The following is a 20470-nucleotide window of genomic DNA, read 5'->3' as shown; positions in this document are numbered from 1 at the left end:
CCTTCTATGGTGAACCAGGTTTTTGCAAAGAGAAAAGAAACATTGTGACCACAGGAAAAAAAAAAGATTGAAACAGAAACCAGAGCAGAGTCTAGCTGAGTAAAAAACTTGACTGAGGTACAGAAACTGACATAAATTCCAGGTACTCTTTGGGGTTAGGCAAAGTAAAGAAACTGCGGACACACAAGGACTATTACCTTCATTTTCGGTAACAGACATACAATACCTCCCAGGTACAAAGCCTGCGGAGGTGCTGAGAATACCAACATGAGAGCTACATGCTCAAGGAGCCATCTCGTGGGGGCGTTTAGGATGGGAAAAAGAAAGCATCGTGCGGGGGCTGGAGATGAGATTACACAGGAAGGTTTATAAACTGAGTACATGGTGGACATTTAGAAGTAGAGAGATGCACTGGCTTCTACAGCCCCAGCGCCTCTCTGGCCAAATGCGCCCACCTCGCATAGAAGCGGGTCTGCGGAAGCCCTGCGTCCTCCTCCAGCCTCCCCTTTCCCCACCGCTAGGCGTGGGGCAGCGGAGGAGGCAGGTGAAAACTACCCCCGGCTGTCGGGTCGTCATGGCAACCAGAAGTTCCTCGGTCCTCACTACCCTGTTTCCACTTCCCCCGGCCCGAGCTGGGCTCTACTCTCGCGAGACTTGCCGGAGCGCAGAACCCCGCCGCGGTGATCTCACCCGAGACTGAAGGAGGGAGGAGAGGAGGGAGGGAAGGGATGGGGCGGGGAGAAGGGCCAGTGCAGCGCCGCCACCGCCGGCAACTTTGTGAGCGAGTTCAGTACGTGCGTGAGCGAGTGAGCGGAAAGTCAGTGCGGCGCCGTGTCCCGGGGGGAAGGGTCGGGGAGGGAGGGAGGGTGGGCCTGGGAGACCGCCCGCAGCGCGCCCACTGCCGCCGTCCGGGGCTCCCTTCCCGCGTCGTCCCCGCGCGGGTCCCTCAGCCCCGGTGGGCAGTTACCTGTCCCCTCCCCCGCGGCCACGCAACTCCATCCCCCCTCCCACGGCGCCCAGCGCGGTGCTCCGCAGCCGGGGCTCTCCCCGGGCGCCGCGCGCTCGTTCCCGGGAGCCGGCGGGCGGGATGGGGGGCTCGGGGCCGCGAGCCGGGCTCCGGGCTCCTGCACAATAGTTGATGCCCCGGGACTAGTCACTTCGGCCTCCGCGGCGCACGGAGCGCGGCCGCTGCGAGGACACTCTCGGAGCGAGGCTGGTGAGCCGCGCTGATCCCGCCCGGGCGGCCCCTACGCCGGGCGCTCCGAGCCTCAGATCTCCGCAGAGGAGGCGGCGAGCGAGCGCGCCCGACCGTCTGCACGCTTTCTCTTTCTCCCCAGGGAGAGCGCGCGGACGACGCGCCCCGGACGCGCGGCTGCACCGGGAAGCCCAGGCCAAGCGGTAAGTGGCCCAGGAGGGCAGGGCTGGGGTTGAGGGTTGCGGGGCGCGGTGGCACCGCTGACAGTCCCCTTCCCCCCTGGGCTTGGGATTCGCGGTCCAGAGCTGGACGCTCACAACCGCTGAAAGTTTGATTTCCGATTTGGTGGCGTGCTGGGGATCGCGGTCCCGGCGGGGGCGAGTCTGCGCTTCACCGCGCACGGCGCGCGCACACGTTCGCACCTCGGGATCCGGATCGGCTCCCCTAGAGGCCCGGAGCCCCGCATCCCCTCTTGATAGCCGTGCTCATCCTGCGGCTCTGGGCTCCTTGGAGCGATCCTTCCCCATCCGTCACTCGGTGAGCGTTTTGCAGGTGTGCTGCAGGGGGCAAGGCCCAGTGGGTTAATGGTGGGGAAAGGAAAGATTCGGCTGCAGGCTCAGGGGTGTTAATTTATCTCGGGAGATTCTGGGGACCGAGATCCGGGGATGCGCCAACCTGCGTTCCTTGGGGGAAGGAAACCTTCATGGGGTTGGAGAGGCTTGAGGGTGCTGTCTGTATAAAGAACTTTTTCTTTCTTTGCCCTTTCCAACTTCGCTCCTGACCTTAAAGGCAACGTGCCAGGTTCATAAATCTTTCCATGGCATTTCAACGTGGGCAAGCAATCGCGCTGGGCAGGTTGAAATTTCATCGGGGCTCACCGCGTCCAAAACCAGAGGCACGGGAAATAGCTAGCTTTCAAGGGAGGTGTTGTGCTGGATTGTTGGCTTTCCTCTTGAAAGGGGAAGCGTTTGGGGACGGGTAACTCGTAGACTGCCTTGGAGCTTTATGGATTTGATATTTTTTTTCCTGACGGCTAGTTGAGAGGCAACCTTCACTGAAATTCATACTGCCTTGTCCACGATTATGTTTCTAAACTCGAGCCAGTGATGCGATGCAAGTTTCAGAGGGAGGTGTCGACTTTCATCAGGTTCCAGGTCTATCTGGATGAACTGGGGTTGGCGTTTCCTCTATAAATCGAGCCTTTCATGTTGAAACTCTGACTCAGAGTCTTAAAGCCATTCTTTTTTATACTGGTACTCTGTGGGAGTTAAGTGTCAACTTTCTCCTGCTTTCTGGAATGGAGTATCTCCCGATGCAAAGGTTCTCTGGCTGATTCTTTTGGACAGCCACAACATTAAGCTCTACCGAATTGCTCCAGCAGCGTCGTTTAGGCACCGGAATGGTTTTCTGTATCTTGGTTTAACGACTTTCCCATATTCCCCTTGTCGTTTCTTGAACGCTGCAATTAAGCTGCCTTTACCAGGACGGAAAAAAAGCTGACAGGATTATGCAGAGCAGTTAAAAGGCTTAAGTAAAGCAGTTTATGGCCACTGATGTGTCCTCCTATCAGGTGACAACCCAGTTATTAACTAGAATATTATTACTGAGGCATTTCCCCATGAAATACATTACTGTACGAAGGCATTAGCAACAGTGATGTAAAATAACCTGGGTGATGGCTTGAAATGGTTGGGGCACCATTTGGAATGGTGATGTACTTCAGTGTCACAGAAGACTTTTTTCTTACCTCACTCTTACAGGATTCTTGAAATTGACTATCATTAATTAGATTTTTCCAGTTGACTGAGAGAAGGAACGGGTTTAGCAAGTGACTGGAGACAGTCAGTAGGTGTAGCTGTTAGTCTCTCTGCAGTTCCCGGGCTTGTCACAGTTCTGGGGCGCCTGACTTGCTAGATTTGACTGTCAAGCAGTTAAGGTAACACACCACTAAAATGACATTCTGAGATTAACTCTTCTTTTGACTCAGGTTTTCAGTGGTATTTCCTTTTATATTTGTTTCATATTTGCTTTGAATTACGTGTGTAGTATTGCTGTAGTCTCCTCATTTGAAAAAAAATTTAAAGCAACTTTTTGAAGAGCTTCCTAACAGCTTATGAATGTCCTGTAGTTTGAAGATGGCTTGAGGAAGCCGTTATGCAGACTCTGGGATCTTGGTTGACTGAGGAAAGGCGTGCATATGTTGTATTTTCAGTTGCAGTGTGAATTTTCAGTCAGTGACTTTGCAGATGCTCTCCTTCAGTGCAGAGAGCTGTGTTGAGTGGACCCCAATTCAGATCAGATTCTTGGCTGACTTAGTGGAAGGTTTCTGTGGTAATGATAAGGTTTGCTGGCTCTTGCCTAGCTGTACTTTTATTACCAAAGGTCCAGTCATTGCACAAATGCTATGACTATTTATGAAGCTTTTCAGGTTACTCTTTAGATTTGAACCTTTTGCTTCACTGGCCAGATTAGAATAACACCCCCCCCCCCCCCTTAAATTCTGACAGACCAGGCTTCTTTGTTTCATTTCATATCATAGAAGCTGAATCTCAGAATTGGAAAAATCAAATTTCCCTGTATTTATAACCTTTTGAGCCTTGTGAGTCAAACAGTATCTACAGCGTGCCACCAGCAGAGGTGTTTTTCTTGGTTTCTGGCTCTCCAGTGGTTAACAAAAGCATTCTTGGGCTTAGGGGACTGTTGGTCCAGGGACCATGGGATCACACCCACATCTTAGGGTGGAAAGTTACCCCCATGTCCAAGGTTTGGCATATGAGGCAGTTTTGATTTTTCAACTTATTTAAAGGATTCAGCTTACTTGTCCTTAGAAGGTGTGGATTTCAAATACCTGCCCTGCCACTTTTTTGGCGGGGTGACCTTAAAAAATAGCTGTACCCCTTTCACTGTCTTATCTTGCAGCCTGAGCACAGAGTCATCCACCAGCTCTGCTGCAGAGATCAACCAGAACACGTTCGTGCGTGTGTGAAAATCCGTTGTAACTGAAGTCTTTTTGCAATTGTGTTTTCTTACCCTCCGATGAACAGAGTCATGGGTGACTGAAGCTAGAAGGGAGTCTGACCATAGTTCCTTTGGCCCGGCTTTCCCAGTTTGCAGGTGAGGAGCTCTAAGCCCAGGGAGTTGACATCATTTATATGTTATAAAACTAGATGTAACCAGCATTCAGAATAACTGGCCTTCCTGATTTAAACATGTCCCTGTGCTTCGCCTTTTGTTCTTCTCCTGCTGACTGTGTTGAAATTAGTTTACGATTCCTTTTCAGTGATTATTAAACAAAGTAAGGGCAGGAAATAATAGCTACATTAAGGTTGAAAAGGTACGGAAATAGCATCAATGTCATGTGTGGTACTTAAGCTTTGGAGTTACTCAGATAGCTAAACTCTGGAAAAAGGAATCCTAAATTAAAATTGTCGTTAATATTATTTTAACGATAGCTTTATCACCTCAGTGTCCTGATACTTTTAGAAAAGTCAAATGTTCTTGTTGTCCATCTTCTCCTTCCCTTAAGTTTATTTTCAGAAGAAAGGAATGGGAACCATGGGAGGGTGGGAACAGTTCCCCTGGAGTCAGCTCTTTTAAACAGAGGTGATTTGGGCAAGGGACGGAATGTTAGAGGGTAGTCTAATTTGCAACCAGCTAGCTCTGCAGTGAAAAGCATCTGAGTGTATCTTCTGAGGGAGAGACAACGTCACCTTCTCATCTAATCCTCCATCCATATTCTAAGGTGACCCAGGTGCAAAGAGATTTTCTTTTGGGACAAGGTTTCACTCACTGTGTCACCCTGGCTGTCCTGGAACTCACCATATAGATAAGGCTGGCCTTGAACTCACAGAGATCTGCCTTCCTCTGCTTCCTGAATATGGGAATGAATGTGTGTGTGTGTTTTTAAAAAAGAACTAGAGAGAGACCCCAACACGGCATTAGGGGGCATTAGGGTCGTGGTGGTGCACCGTAAGGAAGGTGACAAGTTGCTTCTGCAGGTCTGAGATGAGAGCTTCTAGTTGATGGTTCTAATTGGTTACTTACCATGCCGCAGTTCTGTCTTTAATTAAATTTGTAGTACGCCTAACTTGAAGTTGTGGGAAACAGGTTAATTACATAATGTTCGATGAGAGACTATGCTTTCTGAGGAATGCTGGCTTGGAGATGGAGAATTGCTGGTTTATAAACAAAGGGGTCACTCAAGAGACTGCTGGGTTGAAAGGGCATCTAGCCATAGTTTCCTGGGGTTCCTTACTTCCTTGAGCTGAGCCGTTTATCCAAGTGTGAACAGGTGCGGTTATTGATTGTTTTGTGGTTCATTCAGAGCTTTGCTTCCTTTTATAATGAGTTCTGATCTCAGAAGATAGCTATTGAGAAACTGAAAAGCAGAGGGCTGTGTGCCAGCCTCTCATGTTCCTGCAGCCTCTGGGAGTCTACTCTCATTGGGTTCTTTATTTCTTCTAGGGCCTTCACCTCCTACCTCCTCCTCATTCAGGACAGGAGGTCCAGGGTCTCACTGTTGGTAGACAGTGCTCTGCCACTGATCTATACCCTCAGCGTTGATTAATATCTTTTTACCTAAGCACCCTATGTTACTTTCCTGTGATTAATGTTCTCATATAATCTATGGTAGATTTCAGCTTGGCGTGTTGTAAGCCCCTTGCATTTCTTTTCATGCACTCAGAGAAGTAGTTCATACAGAGTTTGTTTTCCTAAGGGTACTGGTAAGAGGATGCGTAGGAGTTTTCCTGTCCTAGAGTTTGAGTTACCCGTGTGTCCCTAGGACTAATGGGAAGTCAGTATCTTCTTCTTTTCTCACAAAGAGCAGAGTTGAGGGCTCAGTGGTATAGAGGACTTGCTTAGAATTTGTGAGGCCCTGGGGTCCGTCCCCAGCATTCCTGGCCTCTCTCCCCCTGTACAACAGCCTACTGAAGACTCCTGAACTGTATACGGCTGTACCGCTTGTCACCCAAAGACTGAGACACCAGTCTGCTCTTGAAATGCGGGTCTGTTTAGAGCTGATCGTTTCCCCTCTTTCCAAGCTAGAGACTTCAGAAGAACTCACTAGTTAGCCTACTAAGTAGCCAGTGTGTGTGTGTGTGTGTGTGTGTGTGTGTGTGTGTGTGTGTGTGGTGTGGTGATGGGGCTGCAGTTGTGACCCCTAGCTCAGTTGTATAGGAGAACTGTGTCCAGGCTTGAATGTAGTTCCTAACCTTGACTGACTCCAGTTAGAGAAATTCCTATGCTACTTCACAGTTTATTCTCTTTTTAAAAATTAGATCCCTAGTGCTGATGTACAGCCGTAAAGGAAGGATGCCGACTGTATAAGGAAAGCATGTTTCCGTGGGTGAGAGTGCTAGAGTACTAGCAGGCTCACAGAAAGGCTTGTTACTCTGCTGGGATTGTTCTGGAGCTGTCTTCCAAGTCCTGTATATCCTGAAGCTGCTTGGGTGAGCTGTGTGCTGGGCGAGGCGTGAGGAAGGCCCTGGTTACTTCGAGGTCCAGGCACCAGCGTAGCCAGATGGGTGTTGGAAGACATTTGGTAGGTGATTTTTGTCTTGCTTCTTTCCAAAGTGACTTTGTATGATCTTTGGATCTGTGTTAGCTCTCTGTGGTCATTGAAATTATGTTTTGGATAGATGAAAGAAAAAGAGTCCCCAGGTCTTCAGCAGAGTTCTGTTTATTGACAAAGTTAGTTTAGAAGGAATCTAGAACTGGTTGCCTACAGGGAAAGGGTCAGGCAATTTTGCAGTGTGGCTGGGGCGTGTCTTTTCAGTTTGGTAATTGTACAGTCCACTTAAACCAGTGTAGTAAAAACACCAGTGTAGATAGTTGGGTGGTTTTAAGCCTACTCACCTTTTTGAGAAATAGACCTCTAAAAAAATGTTTTGTATCTGAAACTATACATCAGACAACTTCTACTTTCTTCTCTCTTCTACCCCAGCTCCTGGCAACTGCCAACTTTATTTCTTTTCGATTTGGTTACCCCCGGCCATCACACGTAAGTGGAGTTATGTAGTGTTTGCCTTTAAGTGACTGGCATATTTCACTAGGCATGTCCTCAAGGGTGACAGTGTGTAGTACACGGCAGAACTGCTGTCCCTTTAGGATGGCTGTGTGGGATGTGTTTACCCCTTGCTGATCCTTAGTGTTTTTTGAGACAGGGCTTCTCTGTGTCACAGAACCTTGGCTGACCTGGAACTCACTCTGTAGACAAGGCTGGGCTCAAACTCTTAGAGATCCGCCTGCCTCTGCCTACTGAATGCTGGGAATAAAGGTGTGTGTCACCACAGCACAGCCTGAGTCTGGTTGGAAACAATGACACAGATTTTCTTCTCAGAGCTTGCATTCAGTTCTTTTGCATGTTGATGTAGAAGTGAGGGTGCTGGGTTGTGCGTGGGTCTCATTTTAGTTTTTTGAGGGGCTTTTCATTCCATAACGTTTTCCATGGTGGTTGCACCCTAGCTCTACAGTCTCGGTAGTAACTGCCAGTTTGTTCACATCTGCACCGATGCTTGCTTTTACCCTCTCTCTTTTTATATTGTGGCTATGCTGTGTACTCAAGGTGGAGCCTCACTGTGGTACTGATGGCTGCTCTAGTGGGTAGTTCCATCGTGTGCCCTCTGGTCACCAGCTGTTCAAGTCCCCTGCCGGTTTTTCTTTTCTTTCTATCTTTTTTTTTTAAAGAGTTAATTTGTATCTTCTAGCTTCAGACCTTTATCAGATACATAAGTAACTAGTATTTCCTCTTTAGGTTCTTCCCTTTGCTCCCCCCCACCCCCACCCCCATTGATTGTGTTTGATGCACAAAAGTTTTTTAAACATTTTATTCATTTGTAATTTATGCATATGAGTGTTTTGCCGTCAGTATTTGTGGACCACATGCATGCTAGGTGCCCATGGAGGCCAGAAGAGGATGTTGGAGTCCTCTGAAACTGAGGTTATCGATGGCTGTGAGCCACCATATGGGCGCTGAGAACGGAACCTGGATCCTCTGGATATTCTGATCTGCTGAGCCATTACTCCAACTTTATGTTTAAAAATTTTAGAGTTTTAGTATATCTAGACTCTTGATCCACTTTTGAGCTAGTTTTTGTATAATCTATAAGGTAAGATACATTCTTTTGCATGTGGACCTCAGATAGTTCCCAGCACCGACTATTGAGAAGACAGCACTTTCCTTCCCCAGGGTTAGTTCTCCTGTTCAAGGTTCATTTCTGCAGAGGCGACTCCGTTCCATTGGTCTTGGTTCCTTAGGTGGTACTTGTTATTTCACAGGGCTAGCTGTTGACTGATAGGCACATGAAAAGCTAAAATAATGTTTCTGGGGTTTTTTGTTTGTTTGTTTGTTTTTTGAGGAGACCAGACACGTTTAAAGAAGGAAGTAAAGTGATTTAAATGGCAAAATGTGAGTGAGTCTGTCATTTGCAAGTACTATGGCAAGGGTCACGTGTCCAGGATTTTCTGATTTGTAAATAATGTGTGCAGAGTCCAGTGTTTAGAGGAAGCTTCAGAAAGAACCTTGACTTAGTCCTGAAGATTGCGTGTTAACTCAGTGGGTATCTAGTGTGTGTTCAGGCACAAGACTGCATAGAGGCCAGAGGTCAGCATTGGGTATTGTGCCTTGAGTGCCAATTTGTTTTTTGTTTCTATTTATTTTTATTTTTTGAGACAGTCTCTCATTAGCCTGGAGCTCCTGGATTAGGTGAGGCTGGCTGGTTAGCAAGCCCTAGGGTAGCTACCTGTCTGCCTCCTGCCACACTTGCTCTTCTCTGCTGTTGAACTTTATTTCCCTAGCCCTCAGTGGGTATCAGTTCCCAACCCTTCTTGCTAACTTTTCTCAAGACCTCGTGGTATGCATCTTTAATGAACATTTAGTTTGTATGTAGGTGTACCACATGCGTGCCTGGTGCCCACTGAGGCCAGAAGAGGCATTGGATTCCCTGGGACTAGAAGTGTAGTCTACCTGTGAGCTGTTCTGTGAGTGTCAGGAACTCAGTCCTCTAGAAGGACAGTTAGTGAGCTTACCACTGAGTCATCCATCTCTCCAGCTCTGGCGGGGTTATTCCTATGGTGAAAGCTACCTGTTTTACTTCGGACACAAAACAGTTGCAGCTATTTATTATGAAAATAGTCCTTATTAAATGTTCTTTATATGGAGGAAAAAAGAAACAGTTTTGTTTCTTGGTTTCCAAGGAGATACATTCTGGCAAAATTTGTTTCATCAAGTGCTTTTCTAATTAAGAAAACTAAGAGAACTGCCTGTAATAATACATCTTGGCTACAGTTTCCCCGAGACCCAGGGAGTTCTCCAGTTTTGGTTTCTTCCACTCCCACACCCAGTTTATTCCAAAGGAACTGAGAAACCTCTCTGGTTCTGGGTAACCCTGGATTTTACTGTCAGCTGTTGGAAGAGCCATAACCTTCTAGATCTTAGTGAGTTAGCCTTTCATTTGTTCATCCAACAAGTCTGTTGCTCGTTGTTGAATACATATACACCAAGCATCCTTTTCTTTGAAAAAGAGGAGGATTGAGCTGAATGAAGTTTCTTTTTGAACCTACTGTTAATATTGCAGGAGTTAATTGTTGCAATCAATGAGATTTAAGGCTTTGAGTGGTTGATACTGGAAACATTTTTGAAAGCCCTGAAGTAAGAGATTTAGGGTTTTTGTTGTTGTTGCTGCTGCTGGGTTTGTTTTTTTTTTTTTCCCTCCTCTTAAGACATTTTAGCAAGAAAATTCTGTAATGGTTAGTACTTTAAACATTAGTTTTATTCTGATCCAAAAATAATCCCTACTTAGACTTGGCTCTGGAAGGTTTCTTTCTTTCCAGGTCATTTCGGTGACCGGCATTTTTTAGTCTAGTCTTTTTCCTGTTACTAGTATCACCCAAGGGACTCATTCTTACACCATGTGAGTGGTAGGCTCTAACGTGAGAACCCTGTCTCCTAGGTGCTCTGGTCTGAGTCTTGGAGAGCCTTGCTTGCTTGTGCATGGTGCTCTTGAAATGTGCTCACCAAATGTAGCCACACTGGAGGTCTGAGTGCCATGTTTTGCTAATCAGCCTGGCATTTGCCTGTGCTGCCAGATATTCCATGTTCAGACCACCTAGTTGGAGGTTTTGTGTCTTTGTAAAGTTAGCATTTCCAATTTAACTTGCTGAAACTCTAACGTAGTATTGATTATACATTAAAAGATTCAGTTATGCTAAGCGAAATATAAGGATTTCTTCCCATGAGGGAGGGTTGTCCGTTGGCTGCTGTAAATCTGGTCTCATTCTTGCCAAAGAACACTGGAAGGTCTGTTACAGCTTGGCTCTGCTGCATGCTACATGTGATTCTGGCTGTTGTTCCTTCATTTACGTGTGAACAGTGCTCACCCAGTGCACTGTAGATGGAAGATACCCTTTCTCTCAGAGAGGTGATCAACAGGTAGCCCTGGGTGAGGTGAGACACCAAAAAGTTGTGTTTTGGTTGTTGAAAAAAAAAAATGGGTGTTTTCTCTGCACAGCCATGTCTGGAAGAGTAGCTAGTGTTCTTAACCACTGAACCACTGAACCATCTCTCCAGTCCCTAAAGCTGTGTTTTAAAACAGACTAGTTCACAGAACCAGGAGGACGTGGGTAGAAGCAGTCCCGAGTAGTGCTCGGAGAGGAATATGATCGTGAAATAGGGTGATGAGAAGAGCCTGGGCTCTGGGTGCACCCTTGGGCTGACCTGGTTTACTGGGGAGATGCTGTGCACTGCTACTGTGCAGTCAGGGATGACACTGTTTTTGCCAGAGCAGCTGGTGTAATAGAGGTGCCATAGACCAAAGGAGGTGACTGGAGGAGCAGGTTTGGGTGGGGAGTTCCAGTTGGGAGTTGATTTGTACATGTTGTGTATGTGATGCCTGTTGACGTCAAGTAGGCAGTGGGCTGGTCTCTCAGCACTCATGAACTTGGGTTTCCTTATCTGTGAAATGGGGAAGTAGCTACCCTTCTCAGAATTTTGGAGATAAATGAAGGCAGGAAAGGCTGTCTTGTTTCTGGGAAGACTTGACTACTGTCTTTCTACTGACTTTGGGATGTCTGGAACCACTTAGCTTGTGGGCTAGCATGTACTGTGGCTGGTGCGAGGTTTCTCCTGGATCCATTCTTGAGTCCTAGACAGCTTCCTGCCTTCCCAGGCTGTCAGAGAGCTTCCTTGTGCATAAAATCAGGGAGGCTATTTAGGGAGTTTGGTGCAGATTTCTCTCTCTTAAACATAGCTTTGACCAGAGTAACTTCATTCAAATGGAAAGATACTATATTGGGAAAATGTATTATTTATTATTTTAGGCTTCATAAGCTGGGTAAGTTAATAGTTGTAGGCATAATGTTTTTGTACATTGTGTAAAGTCTACTGTTGTGTTATTCACATGCTGATTTCTCTGCCCTCATATCTCATTTCAATCAGAACACAGCATTGTAATACTTGTTCCAAGAATCTACTGTCTTAGGTTTGGGTAAACAATTCTTACCGTTTACTCTCTGTCTTATGAATAAATGCTAATCACCCATTGGCTGGGCAGAATAGAGAACAGGGGAGGAAGTCCACCAGCCAGAGGAAGGAGAGAGGGAGAGAGGGAGATCAGATCAGATCAGCAAGGAAGATGGAGGAATTGAAGCCATGAAGAACCGGTATGGAGAGAGATCACAGAAACACACCTGAAGCCCAAAGAACCAGGTTAATAATAATATGCAAATATCGTTGGATGGGCTGGGAGACAGCCAGATTAGCATAGGAGGTTAAGGTAGATCATTTAACTGTTCAGCTATTCAGGTGCATTTTTAAATAAATTTTGGTTTCTCTGTGTGGTTATTGGGGACTAGCATAAGGTAAAGAAACACAGCCAGTGGATTAATTCACTGCTTACATTTATGTTGAAGCCAGTTCTTTTACAAATAGTTGATGATCTAATAGGGCAGGTTTATTAGTGTTTCTCAGTTCAGAATACCTAATTATATATTGCTAGTTAGGTTTCTTTTTTTTCAATTACTATACTTTGTTTTTTGGGGGGCAGATGACATGTAAAATGTGTTTGGACCTATTGCTTTAAAATTTGAGATCAAATAAAGATGTTGAAAATACCAGTCTTATATTTTGATACATAGCATTTTGAATGTATTAGCTGTGTTTCCTTAGAGGAAGCTGTGAAGAAGTGTCTTTCTTTATAGTTGATGTCTTCCCTTGGGGTGGGAGAGGTGGCTCAGAAGTTAATAGTTCTTACAGCTTTTGCAGAGGATTTGGTTCAGCTCCCAGCACTCACATGGCAACTCCCAACTGCTCCCAATCCCAATTCCAGGGGATCAGATGCTCTCTTTTGATGTCTATGGGATCCTGCACACAATGGGTTAAACATACTAATACTCAGGCACACATCTTACACATAAAACAAACTTTAAAAAAAAACCTTCCCAGTAGTTGTCTGTGGCTTTAGATAAGAGGTTGGTCATGGTTCTTGGTTCTTTGGGGGCAGTTTTGGATTGAGACTAATGCTCTTCCTAGGTTGGATGCATTCATCATGGTCTGACCATAAACTACGGTGATGCTTGTTGTTGTCCTCAGGGTTTGAGCATCAGTCATGCTGGACTTGAACTCTCTGTGTACCCCAGGCAGACCTTGGGATTTTTCCATGTATCTTCCTGAATATCTAGGACTACAGGCTTACACCATCAAGATTCTACTGGGCATTACTGTGTGTGCCCACAGATGAAAGGTACCTTTGTAACTTTAATTTTTTTCAAACCTTATTTTTAATGATGGTTCTTAAACTCCTTAACCTCCCTTGTAGCCCACTGCCCAAAGGATACAGGGAAAGTGGACCTGTTTAGAAAGGTTCTTTGGAATAACTCCTGTTTGTGTTGTCTGGAAATCCGCAGTTCAGTTCACAGGTTAGCAGCGGCAGCCTGATCCACTCACAAACATTTCACTGATACACCAGCAGTCCAGTTTGGTAGAATTGGGATCAGTAGCAGTGGCACTACTTAGCTGAGACAGCCAGGCCTCAGCCTCAGCAGGAGGGACCAGCAGGAACACCAGGAGAAGTTCTCTACCTTGCCTCTCTCAGGGAAGCAAAGATCAGCGAAGACATAAGACCCAGAAGCGTTGGACAGCTAGCTGTACCAGCAAGCCAAGCTTTGTCTCCATCACTCTGCTAGTCCTTTTTCATCCTTCCAAACATCATGTGTCCTCCACATGCCTTGCCTCAACACGTGCATCCAATCACCCAAGTCCACAGAGTCCCAACAACTGGAGCTTAACTATGCAATGCAAGGCGGACCAATACATGCATGTTTTTAGCAAAGACTCCTTCATCACATGTTTGCTTTAGCAGAACATCCTCTTCCCTGTGTCTGCTTCAGCGAAACGTTCCTTCACGTGTTTGCCGTAGCAAAACACCGTCCAGCTGACTTTCCAAAAAAACCCTTAAGTTCCTACTTCCTACCTCAGAGGTTCTGGTCACATAGCATGTTACTATTGTTGAATTGTGTTGAGTGGAAGAGGAGGAATGGCTTTAATGATAAGGGACAGCATGGAATGGCTACAACTGTTTTTAGGTAAGTTGTCTTGGAGGCAGAAATTATTTTGGTGCTCTCTGGTATCTGTCAAGCAAGAAAATTTTTTTGATAGGCTTTTGGTTACATCTTCAAATATTTTTTTTTTTACAGGTAGGTAGGTGTATGCCTATATGAGGATGTCAAATCCGTTGGAACTACAGATACAAACAGTTGTGAGCCGCCATGTGGTTGCTGGGAATTGAACCTATGTCCTCTGGAAGAGCTGCCAGTGCTCTTAACCACTGAACCATCTCTCCAGTCCTACATTCTCAAATTTATAAGATGGGTCCATTTATTTGCTTAGTAATTGTTGAGGTCCATAGTCTGTTTTTCCTGGATTCAGCTTACTGTATATTACTTTGTTTCAGTTTCCAAGAAACTATTGGTATACTATGTAATATTACCACAGTTACGGAAAACCCTCAAACCTTTCTATTTATGGAGCATATATTAAAGGATTTAAAGCAGTTGTAAAGGGACCCATGTTTAAACCTTCCCATCTTTTCCATGCTTTTTTCTGCCTTATAAGGAGCTGACTTAGAGTAACAGAGTTGTTACTGTAGCTTGTGTGTGGTAGTTCCTGCCATGCTGTCTAAGTGCCTGCAGGTACAGTGCTTATTTATGTGTTCTGGAAGGCTTTCCTTATGGCGTGTTTGCAACATCTCTTATTGTCCTGTATTCCCACTTGAACTGTCCAAGTTAGCACTTTTTGATGATATTTGTAGAGTTGTGTGACTATCTCTTTCCATAAACAAATAGAACATTTTTTATCAGCTAGAAAAGACCTCAAAACCCATTTGCACAAAGTCACTCCCTATTTTCCCTCATCTCTCCCCATTCTCCCCAGCACGAGGACTTCTCTGTAGACTTGCCTATCTGTGTGTTTCCTGTAAATGGAGGCATGTGCTGTTTGGTGTGTGCTGACTGGCACAGGCCTCCAGACTCCATCAAAGCACTTCTTAATATATTCCCCCCCCCCAGCTCCATCAAAGCACTTCTTATTATCATTTTATTTGTTCATTCATTCATTCATACAGGCCTTACTAGGTAACTCTGGCTATCCTGAGCTTCCTTGTAGCCCAGGATGGCCTCTGATTCACTCCATCTGCCTCTGCCTCCAGAGTGCTGAGTTTAAATGTTGTGTCACCACATGTGCCTAAAGCACATTATTTTTGTAAACACTGTCCCTTGTGGCAGTATTGTTATAGAATCAAAAGTACAGAGTCCCTCTGTGAGCATGCAGAAACTGCAGCCTATGCTGGGACCAGAAAAAAGGGCAGAGCTGTCAGGTGCACTGCGGATGCGGGGCAGAGTGACAGGATGCGGGACAGAGTGACATTTGGGGCTGTGGAGTTTTTCACATTCCTCTCAGAGTCATTGAGCCTTCTCGTCCTTCACTTAGTGGTCCACCTTGCTCTTTCCCCTGCGAATGGGTTCCTGTTCTCAGCATTTTCTCTTTGTTTTCCTGCCACCTCAGAGCCAACTCTTCATCTTTATATCTGAGTGACCGGGGCAGTCTCCTTGGCAACCAGTGTGCAGTTCTGACTCTAATGTGGCACATGTTACCCTGCAGTTAATGTCTGCAGTGTTGTCTGCACCAAGCCCACACTCCTTTTGTGACTGGCTTGTTGCCTCTTTCCTTTCCTGCTTATCTTTGACTAGGTTGTCTTTACTCTTATATGCTGGGCTTTTCTTCTCCCCTGGAACAACCATTCTGGTTCCTTTAAACCTTTGTCTGTTGTCCATTTAGTTGTATTTTCAGGTTTACTTTTCTTTAGATTAAAAAGTATGCATAGTCACAAGCAGCCTGCTTTGCTTTCAACTCCTTGTGATGTAACCCAGGCTGGCCTCAAACTCCTCCTCATCTTTCCACTGCCTGTGGAATGCTGGGACGATAGGTGTGTCCCACCACTCCCAGCTTGAACTCTAGTTGAATGTGGAACTTTCCCATGCTGTAAGACCCACCTCTTCAGTGAGAACTTCTTGGAAACTATGGCTCACCCTGAGTTCTTCTCTCTTTGGAATTCATTCTGCTCTGTCATATTCTTAAAAATCCAAGCGTGTAGTAGTATAGAGTCCCTAAGGTAGAACGATGAGAGTAAGGACAGATGCTTGTGTATCACAAAGGTCTTTTCCAGTAGAGTTACCTGCAGGAGCAATAGGCACTCACTCCTGAGAGCCCATCTTGGACAAGACTAATAATATAAGGGACATTCAGACTCCACGTCGAGGGTCGTTTGGGTTAGTAGTTCTCCACAGTGGAGTGTCAGAATCACCTGACAGGCACTGTAAGTACACATACCTTCCATTTCCACCTTGAAAGTTCACATTGAAGCGTCTGACAAGTCACTTGGCAACTTCTCAGTGAGTTGATATCTTAGGCCTGAGAGCCCCTGTGCATCTCATTGAATTGCTGGATTTATTGTATTTGTGCAGTAAGACCATGTAGATAAGGCTTTTGGTTTTGTCTGCTTAGGACATAGGGCCTAGAGGGGGATTCAGCTGGCAAGAAAAGCCCTCTGATTTTTTTTCCAGGTATACTTTCTTAGAGATAGGGACCTTTCCTCATTTTGTGTGTTTCTTTATTCACCCCAGAGGAGCAAGTACTTAGGCATTCATTCTTGACTGGCGGATGTGTCAGCCTGCTGTTTACTGACTTGCTTGGTGTAGGGCTTGTTGCTATGTGTTTTATCCTTACTAATTTTTTGCCTGAAAAGGAGCCACCTAGTGTTCTGTTGCTTCACGGCAGGAGCCTGTTGCTTCCTAGTCATAGAACTAACATTGACGAGATGGTTGAGGAGCCACTTCATGTTTCATTATTCGTAACCTTTCTAACAGGCCTACAGGATACACCTTAGCCCTGTGAATGGGGACCAGGCTGCTGAATTCAGGTGGTAGGATTCCTCCTTATCAGCATGCACTGCAACAGCTATATTGCAGCATGCAGCTGTCACTTGGGAATACAGTTGTCCCAGTGTCTTTTGGCTGTGTGAGTACAATGTATTTTCCTGTTGGAAATGCCAGAAAGTCTGTCTATGTATAATAGGGTAGTTGTGACCACCCAGTCAGCTAAGCTAGTAATTTGTTTTAAACACTAGTTCATGCTGGTGAAATACACTCCACACCCATTTCTCCAGTAAAAGGCAGTCTTCCTGGTGTGGGTTTCATCCAGGAATGTAGTTCATAATTAGTTTGTGTTGTTCCACAGTTTTTGTTTTTTAAATCATTGCTGATGACCAGTTCGCAGAGTTGTCATATGAGTCACCTTTTTGTGTTCCTTCACTCCCAACTTGGTGTGGGACTTCGGTGTGCCAGTGTGACCTCCACAGTTAATATCTTTCACCAAACTCCATCAACAGGTTTGTCCTATGTTAGATTCTGTACTTACCTCATGAAATTTCTTTTGAGATGGATACAGTGACACAGGAGATGGGGAGCCTGTGCTGTCTGAGGAAGGCTAGGGTCCTTGACTGGCTTCTGTACACTCACTGCTTAGCAGGAATGGTTTTTCCCCTCATCTCCTGCTGCTGGCTTCAGCAAGGAAACTCGGGCATTGCAATGAACTTTTAGGTAGAAGGTTAAGAGAGCAAATATCTCAAATTTCTAGAGAAAGGTCTTGGGTACAGTATTGAATTTCTTCTCTTCAGGGAGTCAAGGTTGGAGTCACTGAATGCCTTCTGAGTTCACAGAGTGGGGGCTGGGCAGCCTCACAGTGGACCTCTCCACAGTGCAGAAGCCACGGCGTCAGGTTGCACAGTTTCTAGTATGAGCAGCTAGGTGGAATGTAAATATTTATAGTTGTGGTGAAGCAAGTTTAAATCTTCACAAAATTCGTAATAAGTACAGATTTTTTTTTTTCCTCCAGAAAACTTTCTCTTCTTAGCCCAGGGGAGCCAGGAAAGAGGCAGCACCTCTACTTGACTGGAGCTGGAATGCTTGCTTCCTCATTTGCATTGTGGATGTGCTGTGGCTGCTGTCCTGCATCTTGTATTGACTTCCACCTTTTATGTCAACTCAGCATCTGCTTTATTTTGAAGTGAATGTCTTTAAAGAGCCCAGGGGCCTGTTAGCAACATAGGAAGTGTATGGAAGTATGCAGGGGCCAGTGGAAGTGAAGGAACTGAGAAGACAAAACCAGGTGTAAACATGGCCCTGGCTTCTAGGAAAGGAGCTCTCGGTTCCTCAAACAGAACTGAAACCATAGCATGTGGTGCAGTGAAAAAGGACAGCACAGGCTGGGTGCAGTGAGAAAGGACAGCACAGGCTGGGTGCAGTGAGAAAGGACAGCACAGGCTGGGTGCAGTGAGAAAGGACACAGCACAGGTTGGGGACAGTGAGAAAGGACACAGCACAGGCTGGGGACAGTGAGAAAGGACACAGCACAGGCTGGCTTTGGGGAGGAAGCAGCGACTTTTCACCTATAAATTTCTGCTCAGCCTCAGTTCCACTTGTTTGCGGAGTACAGTGTGCCTCCTTGTACATCTTACTTGTGGGTTACTTCTCCCAAGCAAATGCTTAAGACTTTTTTCCATGTTAAGTCATTCCTGGAGATTTTCTGCTTTGGGCTGTTCTATAAGGCTTTTTGGTAGTTTAATAACAAGTCTGTCATGCTGTTATCTTAATCCTTTGTTTGCTTTAGTATTTAGCCTTATTTGATCATAGGAATAAAGATTAATTTTTGAGGTTATCGTTAAACTTTGGTGGCCGAACAGGTCCACGATGTGCCTTCTGCATGGCAGAGAGCCCCACATGATTTAATAAATTCAATTCCTGGCGCTCCATTTTGTAGCAAGATGTTTACAGTCCTGCTTTTGGTGTACCAAGAATGGACCAGTGAATTCTCTGAGGAGGTGCTGAGTCTTGAGTGGAAGGCTTCTGTTGACTGCTTACTGTGGAGAGCAGCCTTTCTACCTCTCAAAGGCTGTAGAAGGGTAACGACCCACATCCCTTAAGGAGTTACCATGTGCACACCCAGCTTGATCACTTCACTGTCTGTCTCCCAAATCAGACTTTGCCTAATATTATTCACTCAACATGTATTGAGCCGCTTGTGCAGGTGTGGGCTGCGGGTGAGATGTGTGCAGGTCTCGTGTCCTCAAGATGCTCATGAAGAGCCCTAAGGAAGTCAGACCAGGGAGCCCGTCTGAGTGCCCTGCCTTGCTTTCTCTTGTCATGAAAACAGTACAAGGCCACGTGGGAAGTTTGGAAAGTGTAGGAAAAGATGAAGAAAAAAGCTGTGGTCCTTGTACTACCCCAAAGCCCAGCATTCCATTCCCATGCTTCCTGACTAAAAATGGCTCCTGAACAAGCAAACCCAGAGCTTTGTCCAGTAAAAAGGGAGCTTTGAGCTGCTGTTTGGTGGGGAAAAGGGAAGGTGTCTCCAGAAAAATTTTGTTGGGGTGACTTTAGGCAGCTGCCTGAGTTCTCTGGAAGACAAACATGAGGAACCTTACAGAAGCAGGAACAGGGCTGATAGATTTCTCTGTGAGGTGATTCTGAGGAGCACATGCATTCTAAATCTTGGTGAAGTGGTTTCTGAAGGCCTGGAGTCTTTTGTCAAATACTCATTTTAGTTGACCTCTTCTGGAGATGAAAAGCAGAGTCATCTCTTGAGGACAGAGTGTGAGGCAATTTTAATAGTTTTAGTCTGTCCAGGTTTAAGGTTAGGAGAGCTTTAAGTTGTGGGGAGGGCAGCAGAGAAACATTTTTTAAACAAATGCACACATACCCTGGCACATAACATCAAGCCTCTTATAAACTAGCGTTTTTCACAAAATTTGATACCTATCAAATCTAGGTGTTTTCACTTTATAGTTTAGATTTAGAAATGGATGTAGTTAGTGGCTAAGGTGCTTGTCTGAGTCTCAGTATTCTGTGTTAGGGGCAGGGCCACCCAGACATTGTTAGTCATAGACTGAGTTCCATTGCACTCTGTGGTCTTACTTTTGAAAAGGGGACAGTGATGGTGAATAACTATCACTCAGATGATTGAAAAGGTGAAGGAGGAGAAGCAATATTGTGGAGAAGAAATGAAGCCCCATGCTTGTCCTCAGGTTCCAGGTGGGGAAGTGTAGCCACAGGGTACTTGAGCTGATGGGTGGAGGAGGAAAGAGAGCAATGAAGGGTTAGTTTGGACATCTCTTGGTTTCATGTTAGATAACGGGTGAAGAGGGAGGCTGGGCTCTGTTTGGGAAGTATTTGTTTCTCCTTGCTCCTGAGTTCTTTAACCCACCCACTCCTCAGGTGAAGCTGTCCTATGTGCTGGGCGTGGTGCCACAGGTTCCCAAAGACCAATCCATGTCTGTGAGGTTAAGATCAACTGATCGGTAAAATAGTCTGAGTGTCAGATGGAGGAAACCCAGGCAGGATTTGACAGGATAGATTAAAATCTTGTGTTTTGTTTCTTTCACTAAGCTTTGAAGGCTAGGCCTGAGCATTTTGGAATGCTGTGTTCCTAGAACCTAGTTTTAAATGCACCCTGAACTACAAATAGATTAAAATCTGGCATAGAGTTTATGGATGGCGTATTGCAGTATCTTTATGTTTGTGAAAATGGCAACCCATAAATCTCCTATATATGGACACATCTGATGAGAAGCCTAACTTACTAGTAATTCTGAAAAGTGGGCTGATTTGTACTGAGAAGTTGGGTTAAAGTGGCCATTTTGTTTTTGTGATTCAATCATAATTGAAGTT

The 20470-nt window shown here is 45.6% G+C and overlaps 1 protein-coding gene across 4 annotated transcripts in view; it reads left to right on the top strand.

The window, feature by feature from the left end:
• Positions 1-720: 720 nt before the first annotated feature.
• The window catches only part of Sipa1l1 (signal induced proliferation associated 1 like 1), a 265544-nt gene continuing 245794 nt past the window's right edge, over positions 721-20470 (top strand). For 2 of the 4 annotated variants that reach the window (XM_076921784.1, XM_076921780.1), the window contains exons 1-2: positions 721-817; positions 1338-1398. The gene's annotated coding sequence lies outside the window, so the exon portion shown is untranslated. Of the gene's footprint in view, positions 818-1337; positions 1399-12782; positions 12934-20470 lie in introns of all 4 variants that reach the window. The other 2 variants (XM_076921781.1, XM_076921782.1) reach the window with 2 other exon arrangements.

This window comes from Arvicanthis niloticus, chromosome 23 (genome assembly GCF_011762505.2).
Source record: "Arvicanthis niloticus isolate mArvNil1 chromosome 23, mArvNil1.pat.X, whole genome shotgun sequence".
Lineage (NCBI taxonomy): Eukaryota > Metazoa > Chordata > Mammalia > Rodentia > Muridae > Arvicanthis > Arvicanthis niloticus.
The sequence above is the reverse complement of the archived record's forward strand: the minus strand, read 5'-3'. Positions and strand labels throughout refer to the sequence as shown.